General features: G+C 36.4%; 1 long non-coding RNA gene across 1 annotated transcript in view; it reads right to left on the reverse strand.

The window, feature by feature from the left end:
* Window positions 1-1,028: 1,028 nt before the first annotated feature.
* The window catches only part of LOC133092453 (uncharacterized), a 46,630-nt gene continuing 27,304 nt past the window's right edge, over window positions 1,029-20,354 (reverse strand). Inside the window, exons 2-3 of the long non-coding RNA XR_009701056.1 lie at window positions 2,032-2,085; window positions 1,029-1,125 (exon numbers count right to left, since the gene is read on the reverse strand). This is a non-coding gene — a long non-coding RNA (uncharacterized LOC133092453). The remainder of the gene's footprint in view (window positions 1,126-2,031; window positions 2,086-20,354) is intronic.

Raw genomic sequence — 20,354 nt, forward strand, 5'->3', positions numbered from 1 at the left:
GTTAAAAATAAAACAAGGGAGCCACATGGGACAAGAGATTTCCTAACAAGACTAGAATGGCATCTGGTGTCTTTACCAGCTGTGACTCCATAATACCTAAGGTAAGCACACTCGCGTTCCTATATGCTTCATGACTGGCAACCCTATTATTTATCCTCTGCTAGTCTTCTTGTGGGAAAAATGCTCAAGTTCTCATTGCCATAACAACGGGTTAGTCTCCCTAAAACAAGATATGCTCTGAGTCAAAGTAAAATTGTTTCCATGGTAACTGCTACATATTTAAGTATGGCAGCCTGGTTTTTAATCAGTAAAATTGTCCTTTGTCAAAAAGCAAGCACATATTGTTACTAAAATAATTACGTATATTTTGGGGGTATGGTTAATGAACAAAGTAAACTAGATTCTCTGAAAAATAAAAAACAAAATTGATTAACCTTTTTCAAGAGTTACAGTTGCTTGTTCATGAAATAAAAATCTGTACCATATATACATGAGCCAATCCATAGCATATCTGTATATTGGATATAAAATGCTTCTATTTCTTACATTTTGACCACATTTAAATAAAATAAAATCCTCATCACTGAAAACAAAAATGTCCATGATCCAAATCTGTTTCATCCTTTACTTCTCTTTCGTAAACAATAATGTCCAACCATGTTAAATATGCCTTAAGTCTCATACTGATTTCTTTTATCCTATTTTGTTTCAGATAATTTCTTAATCCAGTAAGGGAAGTAAATATTACTTTCCCATCAAATAAAGCAGATCCACTGGTTATTCCCTTCATTCCCATGTACTTACTTTCCTTTTTTTTCTTTTTCTTTCTTTCTTTCTTTCTTTCTTTCTTTCTTTCTTTCTTTCTTTCTTTCTTTCTTTCATTCTTTCTTTCTTTCTTTTTCTTTCTTTCTTTCTTTTTCTTTTTCTTTCTTTTTCTTTTTCTTCCTTCTTTCCTTTCTTTCTTTTTTTCTTTCTTTCTTCCCTCTCCCTCCCCCTCCCTCTTCTTCTTCTTCTTCTTCTCCCTCACTTGCTTTCTGATGGTTCTTAATGTGGGAGTGGAAAGGGTGAAGCTGTGGCTAACCTTCTGGGAATTGAGATTGGGGGTGGTTGCCGTAGTTACATCATCTGTCAGGTAGAAAACAAATGGAAGACAGTTTCATTTAAATGATATTCTAGAGAACTCTAATTTCTCATGTATCATTGTCGCCATGGCCAGATTCTTTGTATTTAGATAGACTGGATTAAAATCCTACTCTGTGGGTTTTTAGCTGTGTGATTTTGGGCTTAAATTTCCTCATTCATTAAATGAAGTTAAAATGCTTGCATCATGGGTTATTGCAGGAATTAGATGCAACAGTGCATGCAGAAGCCTTAATACACACGCCATGCCAAGTGCGTAGAATGCACTGCATTGCTAATAGCAGCTGTTATTTTTATCATTATCTTCAGTCTGACCCGAATACTAACAGAGAGTGGAAAAGGTACTAGTATTAGCATATATACAGCTTCTCAACAGAAAGTTTTGTTTCATGTCTTAATATTATTTTAAAAATATAAAGATTTATATAACATATAATTATATAATATACATTATATGGTAATATAATAAAAGAATTTTTCAGCAGTCTGAGATCAAAGTTAAAATACTTGATGTAATTTAAGTTTATCTTGATGACTCATGCTTTTTCATTTTAAGACAAACTGAGTCCATATTTAACTTTTCTTTCACAATGCCAAAGGCATCCAGCAGATCAGGTACCTTCAGACTGAGATATGTCTCAGATTTTCTAGGACAGTCTTGAATTTAAATATCCTGTCTCATTGTTCCCATAGGTATATCTGTACCTGTCAGGCACTGTGTCCTGATTTGGGGGTAAAAGATATTGTCGGTATAAATGCAAGACTTGAACTATCCCTGACTTTGACAGGTCATTGCAGTCAAGATTCCAGGGCTCAAGAGCAGATGACATCTCAGCAGGGTCACTGTGCTGCCACAAAACTCGCTGGCATAGTCCCATGACGCCCACCTACCTGACAAGAAGCTTCAGGGACAGCAGGAGACTCTGCTCACCTTTTTGTTAGTTTCTATGAAAAGGGCAAAAAGGCAGGTCATCAACGACTTAAGTAATTGAAAGCCCAATCTCAGTTATATGGTTCAGTATTTTTAAATTATATTAAGTATAGTTGAAGTATAGTTGATTTACAACGTTGTGTTAGTTTCAGGTGTACAGCAAAGTGATTCAGATATATATATATGTGTGTGTGTGTTTGTGTGTATTCTTTTCAGATTTTTTTCCGTATAGTGGTTATTACATTAAAAGATTATTACAAGATATTGAATATAGTTCCCTGTGTTATACAGTAGGTCCTTGTTGTTTATCTATTTTACATTATATATAGTAGTGTGTGATTAACAGATCCACACTACTGTATTTGGTTCAATTTTAACACCTACTCTTATGTCTGCTATTGCAAATCATTTCAGCGATTGCAGTGTAAAATAGCATAAAGGATGGCCCTCTCTCTGTGATTTGCTGCCTATCCCAAGAGAAGAATGAAAAATCAGAACCATGAGTCTTTTGTGATCTCCTGGTTGAAATCCAAATCTCTCATTTCACTGCCCATTTAAGAAATATGCCAAGGAGAGTTGAGACCACATTCCTTCTTCTTCTGGAATCCTGAGCTTCTCACTTTCAAGGAATCTTCCCGTTTCTCACCTCTCTTCCAACTCTGTTTTTGGAAAATTATTTGAGATTTATCTGTATGTCAAGGTTTTCAAGAGGTTTGCAGGAAGACGAGGTAAAGAACAGATAAGATCAAAGGTGCTTGACATTTTAGCATGGAAAAGAAAGCATTTGGACAGAGAAAGACTTTGTGACCTGGAAGGAAAGTCAGAGTTCTTGGGTATGCATAGACAGATTATAGGAGAACATGTGAAATAAGTCTTCAGTCAGTAAAACCAGTTACCTGGTGTATTCGTTTAGGGCCGCAGTAACAGGTTACCACAGACTTCAAGGCTTAAAACGATACAAATCTACTGTCTCACAGTGCTGGAAGCTAAAATTCTGAAATCAAGGCAGTAGCAGGACCACGCCCGCTATGAAGCTTCTATGGGAGGACCTTTCCCGGCCTCCTCTTAGCCTCTGATGATGATGGTGATGCTTGGCCTTTCCTTGGCTTGAGGAGACATCATTCCAATCCCTGCCTCTGTGTTCATATGGACTTGTCTGTGCTTCTTCTTTTCTTATAAGGACACCGGTCGCATTGGGTTAGGGCCACCCTAATCCAGTCTGCCTTCATCTTAATTAGTTACATCTGCAAACAGCCCTATTTCCAAATGAGGTCGCATTCTGACGTTCTGGGAGGGTAAAGAATTTTGTGCGGGGGAACTATACAGCTCAGGATATCTGATTTTCTTTTCCCCATCCCCACATCTTACTCCCATGGTAAAATTTTGCGAAGACCTGGAGATATTGGCAGAGTACAAATCGAAGACCAGGGCTCAGGCCTGCATCAGAGAGTGATGTGCAGAGAGAGGGACGCTGCAAACATATATAACCACAGTGTGATTGTGTAACTGTGGACTGCCTGGCAGACCTGGAAGATGAACAGAAACAAATACAGTTACCTCCAATAAGCTCGATTCTACGTCACAAGACACGTGATAAGTGGAAGCAGCAACGGGCTTGAAGTAGAGACTCAGTTTAGGGTTCTAGTTGGCAAGTTGCTTGTCTAAGAATTTTCATGGATACATAAGGATAAGATTTACCTCATTTAATGATTGTGAGTATGAAATAGATAATATTCAGGCAAGGCATCCAGTCCTGCAATCCCCATGGTAGTTCTTTTTGCCTTCTTTTTATATGACCGTATTGATGCCCTGGTGGGGTCCAATGTCAGAGTCTCTGCCTCTTGCTAAGTAGACTTTTACATGAATTCAGTCCAGCTCAGAACCTAGACCTGCCTTTTCTAATCACGTGGGAAGACTGGGAGAGAAGGAATCTACCTTATACTCTTTCATGCTCTCTTTCTTCATAAAAACAGCTCTTTATTTAGAAAAGAAAAAATGTATAAACTACTCTTTTAAGATTAATTGGGACTCAACTGGCTTGATCAAGCCTGAATCGAATGTGTTATACCAACCAAGTAGCTCCCTGCCTTGTAAGGCTCTAAATAGCTGTTCTGCTAGATTAAGCAGAGAGTGTTCTTTACATCTGCTTGTATATGAGCAGGTGTTTGTGCGAGGGTCTGCCCCAAGCCTTAGCATTTAGCTGCATTAAAGTGCAGCTTCTTCATCTATCCTTTGTGTCCTATTACTCACACTGAATTCCAGAAGCCAAGCGTGGAACAGTTCTGCTGTAATCATGCTGCTGAGTGGGAGGCTAAAGCAGTACATGTAAGGAAATCTGGTAAACAGTGTTTAAAATTAGTATGTGACAACTCCCATTGTTTTCTTTTTCATGGCTTCCCTAGGGCATTAATTAAATACAGCATTTTCCAGCATTTTCTCTTGCAGAATCATTTCCTCCTCTGTATTAAAATATTCAGACTGTGAATGCAACAGACTGCAATATTAAATTCTAATGACTATTTCTGAAATAGCAGGGAGTTGGGTCAAACACAGTCTGTAATAGATGCGGCAAAAGGAAACATTTTTCCATTAACATGCAGATGAGTTAAGTTTGTGGGAAAGTTTCTTTTTCCCAAATGGGGAGTTAAAATTAGGGTGTGTTGCTACTACCCCTGAAAATTTCTTTTTTCTCTCTTTCCTTTCTTCTTTCCTTCCTTCCTTTTTTCTTCCTCTCTCCCTTTCCTTTCCTTTCTTTCTTTCTTTTTTCTTTTCTTTTCTTTGATTTCTTTCACCCTTTCCGCCCTCCCTCCTTTCCCCTCTCTCTGTTTCTTGAATGTAGATAGTTGAATTCTGCAGCTATATTGATGGTTTGTGCCTTATCCTTCTATCATGTATGGAATAAGTAGCAATACCTAAAATAATCTAATGCATATTAGACTTGGAATGAAAAATCTGCCCCATTTTTGTTACTGTAAAGAACATTTTGTTTTATAAAAAGACACTGTTATTAATAGAAACAACGAACTATTTCTATGGATTGATTTTTAAATCTGCCTGAAAATGTTGTTTAATTAACGTTGACTTCACAAGTAACATTTTTTATGCAAACAAATTTTATGGCAATCAGTCCTTGACCTAAAATCTCTCTGAAACCCTTATGTCTAGAAATAATTACTAAATGCCTGGTTTTATCTATTCACCCACTTATTCTTTTAGAAAATATTTTCTGACTGTCTGCCATATTGTAGAGGCTGCAAAGACAGCTCCTTATTTTCATGGATTTTAAATCTTCTAGTGGATACAATGTGCTAGCATATACTCTCTATAATTCAGCTATGAAAGCGTCCACGATTAGAAGATGTGAACACATAAGCAGCTTAAAAAAGTGCAGAGAAGGTTTCTAGAATACGGGTATTTGGCACAAATATTAAGAAAGAGAGAATTTTTGAAAAAAATCTATAAGGCAAATTATAGATTTGTAGCAATAACAAGAGCCACAAATCTGCATGACCTCAACATAGAGAAATATTAGTAGACTGAGTTTCAATTTAATGGCTGGCTGCGTGTGTATTGGCCGTACCTCTGCGTTGTTCTGGGGAGTGGAAACAGGTACTGGGTTACTGAAGTATGTTCTTTTACACTGCTTATGAATTTATCTTTCGAAAAGAAATGAAGTGGGACTGAAACTGAAATAGTGTTTATTCTGTCATAGTAGTTTCGTCTGCCAATCTAAAGAGATTTATTCGCCAGATAATAACTCTCTCATCAAGAATCCATTTAACTAAAAAAACAAACACTCTTTCTTCCGGTGTCATTCCTATGTCTGTAGGAAATTGGTTCTGGTAACCAGAGTTGTCTAGTATAGAAAGTGTTCCAAAAACCTGGAGGCTACTCTGACTGTCTTGGGAGCCACACTAGAGTATAATTCTAACGACTCTACGTGGACCAAGATGAAGTGACACCTCTCCGGAAAGAGTCACGCACAAACCCACCAACTTCTAGAGTCACCAACAAATAAGGATTGGTAATTTTTTATGCTATGATAATTTCAGATGAAAAATATTAATAACTTTTCTATCCCTTTCCTGTTACCATCTTCACATATCCATTTCTTGAACCATATTTGTCCCCCTGGAGGAGACAATCACTGATGCCCACTTTCCATATGTTGGCAGTAATAAAAGCAGTCCCTAGAGTGAGAATGAATCCTTAGTTTAGGCATAGCTGGACCATGTTACCTTTAGGAATGATATGAGGTGATAATAGTGGCAACATAAGTTTAAAGAGTGGTTTGCTATTTATAGATATTTTCTCACTGAATTCTCTTAGCCATAAGATGTACGTTAGGTGCATTGTTCTGATATATCATACCTGTAAAGACAGGAAAACAAGATCTTGTATGAGCTGCCCAGTCATCAAACCAGTAATAGAACTGGATTTGAAAGAAGATCTTACCTCTCCAAGTACTGAACTTTCTCCATGACATCACACTCTTAGGTATGCTTTTCCTCTGACCCATGACATACTGTAATTATATTTTTAAATATTTTTAAATGTTTTGAGTCAGTACAAGAATTAGGCCAATATAGATGAATAAAAAGTAACGTAGATTTTTTTAAGGAACCTCCATACTGTTCTCCATAGTGGCTGTATCAATTTACATTCCCACCAACCGTGTAGGAGGGTTTCCTTCTCTCTACACCCTCTCCAGCATTTATTGTTTATAGATTTTTTTGATGATGGCCATTCTAACTGGTGTGAAGTGATACCTCATTGTAGTTTTGATTCACGTTTCTCTAATAATTAGTGATGTTGAGCATCTTTTCAGTGGTGACCTAAATGGGAAGGAAATCTAAAAAGAAGGGGATATATGTATACATATAGCTGATTCACTTTGCTGTGCAGCAGAAACACACAACATTGTAAAACAACTATACTCCAATAAAAATTAATTAAAAAAAAATAATAACCAGAATAAGAACAGTACCAAAGAAAGCAACTTAGAGCTACAATTATCTCATTGGAGAAGTTGCATTGTTCTTTCGGTTATAAAATAGCGATATTTCCGAAAGAAGAGGAAAAAATGTCCTTAACCTTTTCCTGATTGCAAGGCTGTAGCTGGATACCTGTAGTTTTTGCTGGGTGCTCTCATGCTCTTTGAGGAGAGGGGTTTTATATTATGTATTTTTATATTCCTCACAGTACTTAAACAAGGGTATTTATAAGTGTACAATATATACTCATTAAATGAAATGGGACCCGTTTATTTCTATGTTATGTGTGCTGAATAGTCGACATGGCCTCAATTTCTCCCATTTTTCCTGTCCGTCTCTTATTATTAGGCATAATTTTCATAACTTTGGATGCTTTTGTTAAAAAAAGTGATATTTCTGTTATTGATGAAAATCATATGGTTGTTTTATTTTGCGTAGTCTTAGCATTCATTTCCAACAGTCGTGACCAGACTTAACACCTGTTTCTTCTGCACAATGTATAGTTTAAAAAGCTTTCCCATTTTACAGCTATGTTCCAATAATGAAGCTTGAGAAATTAACTAGTATTAGGTGACTTGTCCAAGCTTATTCTACATGTAAGATATGATTTAAAAAAGCACTGGAGCTTCTACTACATCACATAAGTCCCTGGACCATATAACATTTCTCTGATGCTTAATTCTTTAACTGGTCAAAGAGCTGTGCTTTTGAATGAAAGATCATGCTGTTTTGTGATGCTCGGCATTTGTAGTTAAAGCACATATTGTTGCCAGCATATCTTTGGATAAACATTATTTTAATTGGACCAAGGTAAACAATTACACCTTGATTTTACTAAGGGCTGGGTATACATTGGCTGTTTAAAAGTTAATGTAAAAAGAATCACCAGGACTGTAGTTTCTAATTTTCCACATGAATAGTTATAATATTTTGAACTAAGCTACTTGGCAAAATATTTCATCGGAAACATTTCTTCTTCTTAATCATGATAAGAAGGCAGATTATGTTTTTAGTGAGAAACAGGTTGATATGTTTGGATGACATTCACTAAACTATGTAATTTAGACAGTCTTACCTTGTATGATCTACTTAAACATTAGAAGAAATTTTAAGCTATGTTACAGGACTCAATATAATAAAAAGGTTCAAGATGCCAATTACTTGCAGCATCTTGTAAATGTGTTAGAATCATTAAATATAATTGCTTGAGTAGCATTTGGATTTATTTTATTTCAATTAAAAAGACATCTCTAATTAATTTTTTAGTATAAGAGAAAAAATTGTGTTGGGGAATTCATTTCAAGCATACAACTATTATTTAATGTGTTCTATACAAAAAAAAAGTATGTATTTTGTTTTCTTCTAACATGTGAAAACTGTAATGTTTGACTGGACCGTTTTCTCCTAAATATCAGTAAATATTTCTCAGGTATATTCAGGAAATATTTAATCCACATCATCTCACTTTCAGTGAATAATCAACAAATAAAAAGTATCACTATTTTTTAATGAAATGTCATGGAGAAAAAAGGACTGACATTCTTGAAAAGCATAACTATCTGAATCTTACTGGGGGCATTCCTGGGAATCTGGGTGGACCACACTGCTTTTTGTCTTAGACTCAGGGCACAGTCTTGGAGAAGGAAAATGAATAAAGGTCAAGGAGTTTAAGTCAGACTTAAAGTGAAAAGTGGAAATACACCATGGTGAAAATCACAGTGAAGTCTCCCAAGATGCACAGCATAATAATCAAAATTATGAATCAAGATCTATTTAAATTTTTTTAAACTTCTGTTAGCCCCTATAATTGCCTTACATGTGTTAGCATGGAAATATTAACCAAGGTTTGGTTCCTGGAGAATTCCCAGTGTGATATGAATATATATGGGGAAACATGGGCAGGGCGTAATGCCTGTAGTTATGTCAGAGTTTTACTTATATAAGTAAAGACCCGAATTAGCATCAGAGAATAAATGTTCATTATATTAAATTGAAAATCTATCACCTTGGAGGCCACTATCTCTGGTTTGGTTCTAATTAAATACATTCTTGCACTGGGCTTAACAACTCTTGCTGAATTTTCTGATCAATCCAAATAATAGATTAAACAAATGCATAGGGAAAAAGCCTAATTTTTTTCTAGCATTTAATGAACAAGGATATGGGTGATTAAATAAATTTCTCACATTTTAGTGAGTTGCTTGGTTACATTCCGATGCCCTTTCCACGTCCTAAATATTATCGTGGGCCAATCACAGGTGAGCAGGTCTATACCTTCTGGTTCCACACAGGGCATCTTACAGCCCATAGAAAAGGGCTTCCTTTGTGTGTGTGCATACAGTCGCTCATAAAAGAGTGACTCTTTCAAGAAATTATGGAATTACTATTTCAAAGGAATCCTAAAACCCATTCATTTATTCACCAATTTATTGACAGCCTGCTACATGCAAGACAATGTGTTAGGTCCTGGGTTCTATGGAAGCAAATGAGATAAATACAGTTTTTGACTTTAAAGAGTTTTCAATATATTTAAAAGGATGAACAGTGAAGAAGTATAGGAAACTCAGGATAGGGTCCTATGAGAGTATATAGCAACTAAAAATAGACCTTATTCTTGGTTGGGAAATCAGGAAATAATTCTACAAATTGACACTTGGAAGATGACTAGGAAATTACTATGGGAAACATGGGAAAAGATTTCTAAGCAGAGAGAAAAGCAAGATGCATAGTGTGATGTGTATTCCAAGAATTAAACAGGTGAGTGTGATTGGTTGGCACAAAGAATGAGGGATAGAACGAAATAAAGAGCTAAGATGTTTACAATGTAAAGAAAATAGAGTAAAAGAAAATGCAGTAACTGAGGATTTCTTATATATCATATGATGAATATGTAATAAATAACAAACACAGATATACTTGTTGACTACAATGGTTATGCATTATTAATTTAATTGACACTTTGAAATATGAGACTACTAGTAACTTAATGTGTTAGATCTCAGATCTTCATGGTTTAAATTCCTAGCCCCTACAACTGAAAGCAATCCTTTACTTAAAAGAATTTACTTCGATCATATTTTCTAATATCCTTCCAGCTATTTCCATCCAGTCAGAATTTCTGTTGCACGTTTTGAAACTGTAACTGAAAACTTCAACAAGTAGCTAAATAAATATATAGTGATACAGCGAGCAGGGAAGAAATAAATTGAAGCCACTTTCACCCGTCCAGTCACCCACTGGAATATGAATTATAGGTACAAAAGCAGAAGAAATATAGGTTGCACCATTGGGTGTTTTAAAAAAGAAATATGAAGGCAACAGAATAACTGGTCTTAGGACTCTTTTATAACGGCTCCTTTTCCTCTTCCAATTTTTCCCTTTCCTTCTCCCCATCAATCCTGCAGGGCAACTACATTACAGTCACAAATAAATATGTAACCAAAGGCAGGCTAAGTAGAATTGCAGGTCAGATCAAGGAGTAATACATTATGTAAGTTCCAGAAAGGCATTATCCCCCCATTATCTCAGTAGCAAACCGTTTTCCTTTGGAATAATTATAAGTTAGGGTTCATCATCATGCCCACTGTTTGCTGGGCATGCCAAGGCAGAGTGCTGAACAGAACCCTTACTCTGTGGACCAGGAGACGTAGCAGAGTGTAAATGAGGCAAAAGAGGGCACTTTGGGGAGGGAGGGGCCATGGGGATTAGAGCTGAAAGAAGATTACAGTGGAAAGCAGAATCTTTTTCTCTCAAGTCAGGTGACAGGTCTGGGACAAACTGCTAAATGTGAGACAAAGGAATTGTATGATTTATAAGTGCTTTGGAGAAGTGTGTTGGGCTGGCTATCACCAAGGAAAGTATTATAGTTACCCTTCCACAGTCAGCACGTGTAAAACTTGATAACATTTATGAAGCACCTCCTTTTAAGCATTAGAAACTGACGGTACAAGGATATGATCCTTCAGAGAAGGAAAATATAAGAGGTATGTGCTCCACAGTCACCCCAGCTTTTTGCCTGGAGCACTTTTCAAACGTTGACACAGGGAAGTGGAGTTGGAACAGAGAACAGCAGACTTTCTGGGAAGAGGAAGCAGAGATCAGATGTCAGGGTTGCTGAGGTGCCTGGGTTTAGGGGACAAGGTACTAAAGTTGAGCTAGCTCTGCAAGAAAAAGCCTGGGAGTCTGCAAAGGTGTGTCCTTGAGTCGTTGGCCAAATACTAAGCTGTATATACGGAGAGTGAGACTCCATGAGGCCTGGAAGGAAGAAAACAAAAATAAAAAACCCACAAGAACTCTTCAGAGGGCTCTGAGCTGAATAAAGAGTTCATAAGACAAACCGTGCTGGGAACCCAGAATGGAGAGATCTTGGGGAACATTTCAAATATTCAAATGAGACTCCAGAAAGACCGTATTTTGTGAGTAGGGCTACTTCAGTCTTAAGGTAGGAGTTACTTTAGACTTGTCCTTACAAAGCTTAAAACAAAAGCCTGTTTGTTTTAAAATTATCTATAAGACAATTTTATTTTGACAAAAAAGTTATAAATAGTTTGCATATATTTCTCACTAGTTAAATCACGTTACAGTTAATTAACTAATGTAGATAGTCCTTTCCTGTATGATTTCACTAAAAAACAAAATAAGCGCCTTATTTTCAATAGATAAAAGGCAATTTATATCACATCATAGATAACCATTTTAGTAAAAATGAAAATCAATTACACCTTTTGTTGAGCTCTTCAAGAGAATTATCCTTCAATCCTGATTTCTCTATATGATTAAATAATACATGTTCAATTTTTTCAGTTTTCATATAAACCACTAAAAAGTCATCAGTAAATACATTAACTGCTAGAATAAAACTCAACATTCTCTAATAGGAAAAAACAGACTCTCAAAAAAGTAGCACCCACAAGTCAATCATATGATGAAAAATAACAGACATACAAAGAAGCAAGAAAATGTGATCTATAACTAAAAGAAAAATACAGTTGATAGAACAAATACAGAGATGACAAAGATGTTGAAATAGCTATTATAACAATTTCAATAATTTAAAGGAAAAGATGTACATAATGGACAAAGAATTGGGGGATGCCATTAGAGATACAGACACAATAACAAAGAATGAAATGCAAAATCTAAAACTACAAGCAATGTATGAGTTCAAAAATTACTAGGTAGTCTTAACAGAAGTTCAGACATTGAAGAAGAAAAGATCAGGTAACTTGAAGACTGATCAATAGATGCTATTGAAATTGCAACACTGAGTGAAAAAAAAAGAAAAACTTCAGTAACTTGTGGAACAATGTCAAGTAGTGGTCCACCATTAAGTAACTGGAGTCTCAGAAGGAGATGAGAGGGAAGTTGAGAAACAAAAATTATGTGAAGATATGATTTCCAAAATGTCTCCAAACTTAATGAAAAATATGCTCAATATCTCCTGAACAGGATTGAAGAAAAAAGAGCACTCATGTACATCAAAGTCAAATTGTTAGAAATCAAAAGTAAAGGGAATTGCTTCAAAAATAATAAAATATCTAGGAATACATTTAACCAAGGAGGTGAAAGATCTCTACATGGACAGCTATAAAATACTGATGAAAGAGATTGAAGACAAAAATAAATGGAAGGATAGACCATGTTTATGAATTGGAAAAACTTGTATTATTAAAACATTTATACTACTGAAAGTAATCTACAAATTCAATGCAATCCCTATGAAAATTCCAGTGACAGTTTTCACAGAAATAAAACAAACAATCCTAAAATTCATATAGAACCACAAAAGATCTAAAAAGCTAAAGTAATTCTGAGCAAAAAGCAGAAAGCTGGAGGCAATATGCTCTCTGATTTCAATTTATATTACAAAGCAATAGTAATCAAAACAGTATGGTACTGGCATAAAAACAGACACATAGGTCAATGGAACAGAATAGACAGCCCAGAAAAGGACACATACATATATATGGTCAGTTAATTTACAATGAAGGAGTCAAGAATATATAATGGGGAAAGGACATACTCTTCAGTAAATAGTGTTGGGAAAACTGGACAGCCACATGCAAAAGAGTAAAACTGTACTACTATCTTACACCATACACAAAAATCAACTCAAAATGGATTAAGGACTTGAATATAAAACCTGAAACCATAAAACTCCTAGAAGAAAACATAGGAAAAAAACTCCTTGACATTGGTCTGGGTGATTTCTTTTTTTTTTTTTTTTGATTTGACAACACAAGCAAAAGCAACAAAAACAAAAATAAACAAGTGGGACTACATCAAAGCAAAAGGTTTCTGCAAAAGAAACCATCAACCAAATGCAAAGACAACCTACAGAATGTGAGGCAATTTGCAAATTATATATCTGGTTAGGGACTACTATCCAAAATACATAAACTCATACAACTCAATAGCACGATGCATAATAACTTCATTAAAACATGGGCAAAGAACGCAAGTGCACATTTTTCCAAAGAAGACATGCAAATGACCAGCAGGTACATGAAAAGGTGCTCAGCATCACTAATCATCAGGGAAATGCAAATCAAAACCATAATGAGATATCACCTCATACCTGTTATGATGGCTTTTAGCCTAAAGTCAAACTGTAACAAGGATATGGAAAAAATGGAACTCTTACACAGTTGGTGTTAATTGGTAAGTTGGTGCAGCCATTATGGAAAACAGTATGGAGGTTTCTCAAATAGTTAAAAATGAAACAACTATGTGGTCCAGCAATCTCACGTCTGAAATGAAATGAAAGAAATGAAATCTGAATCTCAAAGAGATATCTGCACTCCCATGTATATTGCAGCATTATTTACAATATCCAATCTATGGAAACAACCTAAATAGTTATCATGAATGAATAAAGAAAATGTGGTGTATGTGTAGAATGGAATACTATTCAGCCATACAAAAGAAGGGAATTTGCCACTTACCACAACAGAGACGAACCTGGAAGAAATTGTGCTAGGTGAAATAAGCCAGAAACAGAAGTACTGCATGATTTTAGTTGTATTTGGAATCTAAAAGAATTGAACTTGTAATAGTGAGAAGAGTAGAATGGTGTTATCAGGAGCTGAACCATGCGAGAAATGGAGAGATATTGGCCAAAGAATACAAACTTTCAGTTATAAGACAAATTGTTCTGTTGATTTAGTGTACAGATGATGGCTATAGTCAACAGCAATTTATTGTATACTTGAAGTTTAATAAGAGAATAGACGTAATATGTTTTCACCAGAAACACAAACAAAGGTAACTATGTGAGGTGATGAATATGCTAATTAAATTAATTGTGATAATCATCTCACATTTAATATGTATACCAAAACATCACCTTGTACATGTTAAATATATACAATTTTCCTTTGTCAATCATACCACAATAAAGCTGGAAAACATTACATATAAAGACACTCTGATTAAAAATAAAAGGATGGAAAATATATATAACATGTACCCTAGTAATAAAACAACTGGAGTACCTTTAGTAATATCAGATAAAATCGAGTGCAAGAAAATAACTATTACCAAATACAAAGAGTGACATTTTATAGTGGTAAAATTTTATTATGAAGTCATAAAGTACATTGAAGAAATGCTAAGAAGTACTTCAATGATACAAGAGAAAAAATAGAATATTTTGTTTCTTTTTTCATTTCAATAACCACAATCATTTCTTAAAGTACCTATATCTATAATTGCATACCAGTTTTAGTAACTACCATGGCTTTCTTCTGGATTTTTATGATTATGGCAAGCATCTTGGTTATCTGCATAAAATCATTCTCTGTTCTTCCTTGCTTCAGAACTCTGATTTTGTTTGCAGAGTAATATGGCTCATCCCAGAGGACAGATTATGATTAGTCTATGTCAATCATAGCAATACCTTTCCATTTTTCTAATGATGGAAAGAGATATGGGCCTTGTGTTTAATGTGATTAATGAAATCACCTCAGTGTCTACACATATATCATAGTTTATTTTTATGAAGTAAACACAGAAAATAAATTAAAACAGTTATAATTTGTAAGTTAGTAAGTTAATTTACTTAAGTTAGTTATTTAGTAAGTTATTTCAGCTGGTAATTTAAATGCTGTAAAATAGATATATGCCTGTGTTATAGTAACACTGAGGAGAGGCATCTGATTTAGTCTTTCTGAGACTGAGAGGGGGAAATCTTTAAAGTATTGTTTCCAGTGACACTTTATCAATACCTTCATTTTGTAGAAAATTATTTAGTGGAAAATGGCCAAAATTTTCACTAGATCGTTACTATCCCATAGAACAGTGTCTGTGATGATGAAAATGTTCTACATTTACACATGAGGCTAATAAGCATTCTAATTGTGGCTAGTGTGACTGAAAAACTAAAATTTTAACTCTAATTAATGTAATTTATATAGCAACGTGAGGCTAGTAACTACCACGCTAACGGTGAAGCTCTAGAAGAGGAAAAAAGCATGGAAAAGGACAAATAAGTTTGAGCTTTATTGACCTAAATGTATGCAATAAGATGCTTTGGGAAAAGAGGGTCATTCTTCAAGTTATAGAAGATCATAAAGCTAAGCAAGAGAGTTTGAACTTTCAAATTCTAAAGGCAGTGGGCTCATCAAAGTCTTTTGAGAAAGGAAGGCTTTTTAAAGCCTTTTTAAAGGCTAATTTACATTTCGAACACCATTATGACAGCAGATGTGACAGGGAGTGAAGGGGAAGACCAGAGACAGTCACCACTTAGAAGATTGACCCATGTGATGCCTTAGGAGGGTGGGGACCAAAGCAGAGGTAGAGAAAGAGAGATGGAGAGACAGAAACATAGCCCCCTCTGCACACACACGTGGAGAGAGAGCGAGGAACAGCATATATTCAGTTGTTATGTGAGAGGCAAAATTGATCAGAGTAGAGAAGATACTGAATGTGATTTGTCATGGGGGACATTATTCAGGGTGACCAGGTTTGCTTCAGAGGAAGATGTGTTTAATTTTGCCTAGTTGAGGTTGGGATGGATCTGAACGTTGAAAGAGCTGACCTCTTGCAACATTGACGAGTACACCTCGGTCTTGGCTGGCTCTGAGAAGGGTTGGAGCACCCCAGGCTCATTCTCACTCTTCTCCCCGCACTTTCCAATCTGTGATCTTAGCTACCTCATGGCTTCACAGGTTACCTCCATCCTGATAACTCCAATGATCTTCAAACTCACATGCTTCCTGCCTACTTGACATTCTAGGATGTATAATATGCACTTCCCAGTTAATATGGAAAATAAAATTCTTGATGACTAACACTCACCATATCCCTCCAGGAAACAGCATTTCCCCAGGTGCTCAGACTCAAAACCTGGGGCTCATCCTTGATTCCTTCCATTTCTTAACCCCCTGTATCCAGGTTATTAGCAAGACATTTCAGCTCTGTTCAAAAATAGCTTCAGTACCTGTTCATTTTTCTGCATTCTCACTGATACATCCCAATTCCTAGAAACATCAGATCTTTTTTCTTTTTCTAAAAATTTATTTTATTGAAGTTTAGTTGATTTACAATGTTGTGTTGATTTCCACTGTACAGCAAAGCAATTCAGTTATACTTGTATATATATATTCTTTTTCATATTCTTTTCCATTATGGTTTATCACAAGACATTGAATATAGTTTCCCTGTGCTATACAGTGGGTCCTTGTTGTTTATCTATTTTATATACAGTAGTGTGCGTCTGCTAATCCTAAACTCCTAGTTTATCTCCCCCCCTTTCCCCTTTAGAAGCCATAAGTTTGGTCTCTGTGTCTGTTAGTCTATTTCTGATTTGTAGATAAGTTCATTTGTATCATGTTTTAGATTCCACATATAAGTGATATCACAGGATATTTGTCTTTGTCTGACTTACTTCACTTAGCATGATAATCTCTAGGTCCACTCATGTTGCTGCAAATGGCATTATTTCATTCTTCTGTATGGCTGAGTAATATTCCACTGTACATATGTATCACATCTTCTTTATCCATTCCTCTGTCGATGGACATTTAGGTTGCTTCCATGTCTAGGCTATTGTAAATAGTGCTGCAATGAACATTGAGATGCATGTATCATTTTGAATTAGAGTTTTCTCCAGATATATGTCCAGGAGTGGAATTATTGGATCATATGGTAACTCTAGTTTTAGTTTTTTAAGGAACCTCCATACTGTTCTCCATAGTGGCTGTACAAATTTACATTCCCACCTACAGTGTAGGAGGGTACCCTTTTCTCCACACCCTCTCCAGCATTTGTTATTTGTAGACTTTTTGACGATAGCCATTCTGACCAGTGTGAGGTGGTACCTCACTGTAATTTTGCATTTCTCTAATAATTAGCGAGAAACATCAGTTCTTTTTTTTTTTTTTTTTTTTTTATAAATTTATTTATTTATTTTATTTGGTTTTGGCTGCGTTGGGTCTTGGTTGCGGTGCGCGGGCTTCTCATTGCGGTGGCTTCTCTTGCTGCAGAGCACGGGCTCTAGGCGTGCGGGCTTCAGTATTTGTGGCTCACAGGCTCTAGAGCACAGGCTCGGTAGTTGTGGCGCACGGGCTTAGTTGCTCCGTGGCATGTGGGATCTTCCCGGACCAGGGCTCGAACCCATGTCCCCTGCATTGGCAGGCAGATTCTTAACCACTGCACCACCAGGGAAGCCCGAAACATCAGTTCTTAATGAACTATCATCATATCCTCCTACCTGGACGTCTAGCTCTTATTCTTGCCTGTGTACATTCTATTCTTCAGGAAGCAGGCAGTGTATTACTGTCAAAACAAATCTAACCATGGACCTTTACATGGACTAAAATTTCAACTTCCTTCAGTTTCCCATTACATAGTCAGAATGAGCTCCCATCTTTACATAGTTCACCGACCCTCTCCTTCCTTTATCTACCAGCTGCGGCTTCCTTAGCTTTCTCTGTTTCTCAACATGTCAAGTTCACTGATCCCTTAAGGCCTTTGTACTTGCTCATCCCCTCACCTGGAATGCTTTGCCTCCCATTATTTCCTTGGTCAGCAACTACTTACCATCAGAGTATCAGCTCAGTGTGGCCTTTGCTGATAGAGTAACTAGTCAGCTCTAGTTACTGTAACATAATTGTGTGTCACTTTATTTACTTCGGAGCACTTATACTATGAAGTCATCATATTTATTTATTTACTTATTTATTTACTCTCTCCTCACACTAACAGGTAATAGCTGTGAGATAAAGGACCTTGTCTCTCTTGTTTACCACTATTTCCAGCAGGCAGAATAATTCCTGGTACATGATGAACGTGGAATAAGTAATTTCTGAGTGAAATAATGAAGTCCTGTATAACAAGTGAGAAGAAAAGACACACAGAGCCATAACACAAGGGTATTTCAATATTGAAGTAGAGACTAGAGAAAAGTCAAGAGAAGGCAAAAGAAAGACAATCCATCTTTATGTCCCAATGCATGTAGCAGGGTTTGGCACATGGTATGATGCATTTATTAGTGCATATATAGAAAGGAGTTCGGCAATAGCATTCAGTGTCGGGTGCCACTATTCGAGTGTCATACCGCCACAACCACCTGTGAGGAAAGCAAGCTCAGAAATGTAAGTCATTTTCTCAAAGCTGTATACCTAATGAGTGGCAGACCAGAATTTTCACCTAAGTTCTCTGACTTGAAAGGGTTTAATCTTTTCACTATTAGCCCTTTCTGACATTTTCCATGAAGTTAAGGACTTACTAATAGACTTCAGATTTAATGATTGTGAGGTGTAAGTGTCTTCAGAGAAGGTGGGTTTTTTTGGGCTGGTGGTAACATCTTCCTTACTATGGTTGATTGAGAAGTGAAGAAGGATCACCTGGGAAAAGCTAGCCATGAAGGGTGGAGCCCCAGCACTGTCACCAGGGAGGTAGGCAAGTTGTTATCATTGTTGATTTTATTTACTTTTTTTTTTTTTGAGATCAGAAGAACATGGCATGTTAATTCTTAGGAAGACGTCAGAAGGAAGGGGAAGGAGGGAAAGTTTAAAGTACACAACAGGGGAGACAACAGGTGGATCATGGTCATATACGTGTATAGAGGGGACCTTAATAACAGAGTTGGATAATTTGTCTTTGGTGGAAAGAAAGAAGCAAGAGAAGGATGTAAGGATAGGCGTAGTGCAGTTAACAACTCATTAAAACCTGAAGATAATAAGGTTAAAGTCAAGACAAAAAAGTGATGGAGGTGATGCTTTGTGAGGAAGAGATAACAGTGGGGAAGAAGTCTAGGAGTCTCGGAGGTAGATTAATGATTGGAGTAATCAAATTCCCCAAGGACTGGAAACCACAGAGGCCAGTACAGTGGGGGGACTTTAGGAAGAAAATGAGTTTAGTGAATATGAATATGAGTTTAGTGAGGTGAGATGGGTTCAAATGAAGATTTTTGGCCTTTTGGATTGAAGATCACCAACCTGAAGTTATTTCCAGGAAAATTCTGGCTGGTTCTTGTGATCAATAATTCAGTAGTATGATTTTGACAAATTTTCAAAATTTATGGCTTTGGCCTTCTAGGTATAGAAACTGGTCTTTATCAATATAACCAAAGATGATAAGCCAACTATGGGACATCAGTACAGAGGGAGCTATCCTTTCTTACACCTGGAATGCTCATATATATTATCTTTCTCAGAGCCAAATTTGTAGGTATCTGGAAAACCATTATGGTAATTAGATTTTTTTAATGAACATGGAATTAGAACAAATGAGGTCCAAAGTCTGCAGTATCATTTCATACAGATCGTAGTGATGTACATGCAAGCACTCCACCGTATAAGAGAAAAGATAACTCAGGTAATTAGTACTCTTATATACCAAGATGCTGCCTCTCTTTTCACTGGTCATGACCAAAAATGGCAATTGTGTTTATCTGAACTGTGTTCCCATGTATTCTCAATATTCCCATGTATTCTCAATGTTCCCTTCTTTTTTTTTTAATTAATTAATTTATTTGTTTATTTTTGGCTGCGTTGGGTCTTTGTTGCTGTGCGTGGGCTTTCTCTAGTTGCGGTGAGCAGGGGCTACTCTTTGTTGCGGTGCACGGGCTTCTCATTGCAGTGGCTTCTCTTGTTGCGGCACACAGACTCTAGGCTTGCAGGCTTCAGTAGTTGTGGCTCGCGGGCTCTAGAGCGCAGGTTCAGTAGTTGTGGTGCACAGGCTTAGTTGCTCCGCGGCATGTGGGATCTTCCTGGACCAGGGCTTGAACCCGTGTTCCCTGCATTGGCAGGTGGATTCTTAACCACTGCGCCACCAGGGAAGTCCCT

This window comes from Eubalaena glacialis, chromosome 5 (genome assembly GCF_028564815.1).
Source record: "Eubalaena glacialis isolate mEubGla1 chromosome 5, mEubGla1.1.hap2.+ XY, whole genome shotgun sequence".
Lineage (NCBI taxonomy): Eukaryota > Metazoa > Chordata > Mammalia > Artiodactyla > Balaenidae > Eubalaena > Eubalaena glacialis.